This window comes from Eptatretus burgeri, chromosome 4, assembly GCF_056783735.1.
Source record: "Eptatretus burgeri isolate ZD-2024b chromosome 4, Ebu_testis_v1, whole genome shotgun sequence".
NCBI classification, from domain to species: Eukaryota; Metazoa; Chordata; class Myxini; order Myxiniformes; family Myxinidae; genus Eptatretus; species Eptatretus burgeri.
This window is the reverse complement of record NC_140964.1, coordinates 71810737-71816736: the sequence shown is the minus strand read 5'-3', so window position 1 is coordinate 71816736 and position 6000 is coordinate 71810737. Positions and strand designations below refer to the sequence as shown.

General features: G+C 42.6%; 1 protein-coding gene across 3 annotated transcripts in view; it reads right to left on the bottom strand.

Annotated features, from left to right (window-relative positions):
* Window positions 1-6000, bottom strand: part of LOC147028318 (SCO-spondin-like) — a 431359-nt gene that overhangs the window by 7183 nt on the left and 418176 nt on the right. The window lies entirely within an intron of this gene.

Sequence of the window (6000 nt, the reverse complement as noted above, 5' to 3'; positions counted from 1 at the left end):
GGTCCCACTGAGGCAATCTCAAGGGAAAGAAAACACTGGATGGTTTTGCATTGCCTTTCTCAGTGGTAGTCAGGGTAGAAATTTGGAATGTAACCAGGGTAGTGGCTCACAATAGCCCCCTTTTGCAAAATATACTGTAGGATCTACAATGTCCAAAAGCACATGTTCGCTGAAGGATAGCCAGATAATGTCCCATCAATGACATATCAATTGACACAATGCATAGCATGTGAAGCACTAGGTTTTGTGAGTATATATTTGGGTCGGGAATCAAACTCACTGGAAAGACTGGAAAGCTCGTTGGTAAGTATGCTATCTCTGAGTTATCATGTCAGCTATTGGCACCTGCATTTTCTTCTATACTCACTAATGCTCTCTTCTAATGTAACTAAAATACCCTCTCCTCCTCCGACCCTCCTTTCCCTTTCCTTTCTGCAATTCATCCACTCAAATGCAGTCTTTGTCTCCCTGTCACTTTTTGATCTTCTGTCAGTCTGTGAAACTGCTGCCTTCCATATTTTAGCAAATTGGCCTCTATTTCTGCACACAAAAAGAAGAAAACTCAAAAAAAACTTATCTAAACTAATAAATGTCAGTGTGTGTGTGTGTGTGTGTGTGTGTGTGTGTGTGTGTGTGTGTGTGTGTGTGTGTGTGTGTGTGTGTGTGTGTGTTTGTGTGTGCGCGCGTGCGCGCGTGCTCCATATCTCCAAAATCATGAAACCGAGCAGACTGAAACTTTGCTTGCATCATAAGAGAACTCCAAGGAAGTGCATATATATATGGGATAATGTATGGCTTGCTCAGTATCCAGTGTGGTGTCAATAGACTTGTGACTATGTTGTTCGCCTGGAACTACTTGAAAAAATTATATATATATATATATATATATATATATATATATATATATATATATATATATATATATATATATATATATATATATACATATATATATATATATATATATATATATATATATATATATATATATATATATATATATATATATATACACTAGCAGGGATACCCGTGCTCCGCACAGGAATCCCGTGGATGACGGCGGGTCTGAAGGAGTATATGTCACAGTTAATTGTAAAATTGTAGAGGCTGCCACCATTATTATTTTTTTTCATCACCACTATAATATTATATTTTCCCCACCATGTTTTATATGCAGAAGACTCGAGTTCAAAAATGTGAAGATTTATTGCCACATCAGATAAAAAACCATAATGCCTCAACAATGCGAGGTTGGTTTCATGTCATCATTTGCGACTTAATTTATACGTCGGGCATAACCCAGTCTGGCCCAGCGTATTTGATTTATTTACGTCTGTTATCCTGATAAAAAATTATGTTATATTATGTATACGAAGTTACAACGTACCTACGCCCATAACCATTCTATAAAATATCTACATAGCCCATAACCATTTAATTATAAAATATTATACACATATGCCATACGCCATCTCCATTCTATTTATATCTGTAATATGTATACATACAAACCACCACCACCATTTTTTTTATTTCCCATCACCATTTTTATTTTTCACCAGCAACATGTATTTCCTTCATCGCACATCCTATTCCCGTTTATGAAATAACTGAAGTAGCTCAATAACTTTAGTGGAGTGCTCGAGGATAAACAATATTTGATGTCTTCCCCTCTGGGGCCAATAGGTATAAAGCCTCCGATGATCCCACTCTGGAACATCCCACATATAGCTGAGCATGGGAAAAGCAAGGAGTGGATAATTCCAGCCCTGCAACTTTCAATGACTGTCCTTGTGCCTCATTGATAGACATCGCAAAGCACAGGCATACAGGAAATTGTAGTCTCTTAAATTCAATCGTTGAATTTGATGGATTGAGTGGAATTCGCGAAATGAATACATCTTCTCCTTTCGCACATCCTGTCATAATAGTGGCCTCAATTACATGTGGTAATAGTCTTTTCACAATCAGTTTAGTTCCGTTGCAAAGTTTTGGTGCATCTAGATTACGTAATAACATAATAGGGCACCAAACTTTTAACGACAGATTGTACGGAGGCAATCCTGGTAATTCCAATGAGTTTAGAAATTCTGTGGGATAATGTATGGCTTGCTCAGTATCCAGTGTGGTGTCAATAGACTTGTGACTATGTTGTTCGCCTGGAACTACTTGTAATAACTGATGGTTTATTACACGGACTGTTTCATGAAGTGGAGCCAGGATTGTTCTTTCACAGAGCCACTCTATGTTTTTGTAATTAGTTGCTAAATTGGGATACACATGAGCCTCTAATTCTTCCATAGATGAAACTATTGTACCACAGTCATCGGGAATAGATATTACATCATTTGTGTTCGGGATTTCACAATTTCCAAGTTTGAGAAGTAAATGTGCGAAATTGCCAGCATCTAAATCACCATATAAATTGACCCTCGTATTTGTTGTTAGATGGATAGTTTGTACGAATGTCCAGAGGTATGAAGATTTTATACTGGCTTTCATTTCATCAGCTGGAGTGCCACGGGGTACTACAGGTAAAGTTTGTCTGAAATCACCAGAAATAACCAGCGTAACTCTACCTATAGGCAGGTTTACTCCTCTTAAATCTCGCATAGTTCTATCTAATGCTTCGAATGCATCATTAGGTGACATCGTACCTTCATCCCAAACTATGAGGTCGCAATTCTTCAGCACTTTTGCTGCTTCAGTTTGTTTGCCAATGCCACAAACCGGATATTCCATTGTAGCGAAGTCGAGAGGCAATTTGAAAGCAGAATGCGCTGTGCGGCCACCTGAAAGTAGTGTTGCGGCTATACCGGATGAAGCAACGGCTAATGCGATCTTTTTCTGGCTCCTCATCTTAGCAAGCAAAAGGTTGAGGACAAATGTTTTGCCAGTACCACCCGGGGCATCCAAGAAAAATATCACACCACTTCCCTCTTGAACTGCTTCAGAAATCAGTTGATATGCATTACTCTGATCCTGTACCAGAAGCGGCTCATTGTCAGAAACAAACTTTGCGAGAGTATCTGTGTTGTAGTTTGTTTCACGGAACCATTCTCTACTGATGGTTGCGCTTTCAGACATATGAGAAGAGGGAAGTCCCCACTTAGTTAAATCTTTCCCGCTCATGTATAATACCAAATCTTCAATGTATATCAGAGCCTCATTAAACATATCTGGTGTGTCCTGGATACGGTATAATATACATACAGTAATTTTTCATAGGCCTATACACTATAAATAAAGGTTGGTCGACTTTCGACCAAATCGACTTACGATTGGTCGGTCGGAACCGATCGTGGTCGTAAGTCGACGACGACCTGTATGTACAATAAAATATGACTTGTGTTAATCATGCATTAAAAGAGGCGTTTGTTGATGTGAATAGGGCCTATGATAAGTGTGTCGAATGCATAAGTCATAATTCGGAAACGGGAATTCGGAATTAACTGTAGCACTATTTTTTCATTCTATTGCAAATGGCGTTGGCCCCATGTCAATCGGCTGAACTTGAAAAATTAACGTTACGAAATCAGGTGATGACGTCATAATTCGGAAACCGGAAGTCGGAAGTACAATTCTTTTACATCGCGACACTCCTGGGTGCATGTTTTGTCAGCATGTGAAGTTTGGTGAGGATCAGTCCAGTACTTTTCGCGTGCATAGGTCACAGAGAAACACACACACAGACAGACACACTTTCAAATATATATATATATATATATATATATATATATATATATATATATATATATACATATATATATATATATATTGTTACGGCTGTGGAAATTCGCAATACACCATAAAGGATCCTTAGATAAGTTATGACGATAAGTATGTGTGTAGTTAGATTTCCCCACCGTTGTTTCGAGGGAATTTCCGTGTTCACTGGGCTGCGATCCTTTGAGATAGCCGTTTTTCTTTCTCTATCGCTATTTTGGACCAATAATCCCCCAACAACTCAAACACCGCCACCTTCGCCTCTTTACCTCCACAACTCCATCCCACAAACATCGCTTCACCGCCATTCCCAAACGACGCCTGCCAACAACCAAACCACCACAGCAAACCCCCCACCACCTTCGCCTTTCTCCCTCCACAACCATCAACCACACCACCTGTCAACATCGAACCTCATGCTGTCCAAAGCCCGTTCGGTGATTGTTACCAAATGCATCATGCCACGAGTGCACATGGATCCTTTCGGGAGTTGAAAAACGGATCAGGAGAGGTTCACGCCCCCTTTCCGTCAGTCCAATGGCTGAGCGTTGGGCGGTGTGGCCCCGCCTCCAAACACGAAGCATATGGATCCTTTTTTGGAGAGAGAAACGGATCAGGAGAGGTTCACGCCCCCTTTCCGTCCATCCAATGGTTGAACATCGGGCGGCGTAGCCCCACCTCCAAACGCGATTTGATCCACATATTTGCATATACGCCCCTCCTCCAGGCGATATAAGAGCGAATGCGGCGCGGCTCGAGGTCAGTCGATGGAGCCATGAGTCTGGTGGAGTCGGAGAAGTCGGCAGTGAAGGATATACGGGGATGGATGGTGGAAAGGAAGAAGCTCGAAGCAGGCAGTGCAGACGGGGCCCTGATCGACGAACAGGGGATGGAGCTCGGAGTGGAGGTCGAAGGGCGAGTTGCGGAGTGGAGCAGGGACATGGAGGAGGGCTCAGGGGTGAGAGTTTGCCAGAGTCAGTGCGGTCCCGAGGTCCCGCTTGGGGGGACCCAGCGTCAGCCATTCCCCTCTCCCCATCCCGAGCAACAAGAACCTTCCCCATCCCGCCCGGGCATCAACAATTCCCCCCATCCACGCTGAGATAGCGCCGGTAACCCTGTCCGTTCCCCACCCCAACCGTGGTGCTGACCGAGAAACACGTGCTTGCGCGGAGCATGCCGGAGGGAGCTCACCGGCCATGCCAGGGGCACGGAGTCAGGCGTGTTACGCTGACATTGCGGCTTGCCCGCCATCGCGCCACGAGGGCGCGGGTAAGACCACTTCGGTCTCGTGGACCTGGCCGCTCATCCAGGTTCCACGCACATTTGGTCCACGGACCTGTCTGCCTCCTTGCCTTTGAGGGTGGCTTTTGTTTTCTTTGCTTTGTGTGTAAATGTATGTGTGGCGCCAGTATTGTAAGTAAACCTGAATAAGTGTGCTGAAAATAAATGCCTTTTTATTTGGTTGTAACTCTGCATTGTGTCCTTTCCTTGACTGTATACGTGCATTTTTGTAAAACTGTAAATACGTGCCTTTCGCGCTTCCGAAATAAATGTGCCTGTTAAATTGTGACCCGTTTTGTTGCGTCCTTTCCTTCATTTGAAAGTTCCATCTTGCATCACGGAAGGGATTGGTAGTGGGTTTAGACACCCAGTAAGTAATCTGAACCGTCGAGGTCGGCGATAACTCCGCTTGGTTATCCCCTTAGTACGGAACGAGCCACTTAAGCGGTTCGTGTCCGGAGCCGACCTGCGGCGTGGTACAACTCCTCGGTACACTACCCACGCGGGTACTTAGGTATATTAACATTTGGCGATTCACCCTATTTCGCGTGGGTAGAATGCGGACTGGGTTGTGGTGAGATTAAACCCCCACCCGTGAATGGCTCCTGGCGGTAGTTCCAGGAGGGTCACGACTGAATTGTCTGTCCGGTGGGCGACGCGGCTGCTATTAGAGTTAAGCGGTCGCTCGCACGCCTGGCGGGCCAGAACTCGTAACAATATATATGTATGTATGTATATATATATATATATATATATATATATATATATATATATATATATACATATATATACATATATGTATATAAATATACATATATATAGTCGATGCATATTATTGTCACAAATTTTCAAAAGTTGTATCAACAGGTACATGCTGGTATACACAAATGTTCTTTATAATATTAGTTCAAATGTCGATCAAAATAAAAACTTACAATATTCCAATATCTTGGCTGATGTTTGTATTGCAAATATTTTGTATTGTCGTAAGTA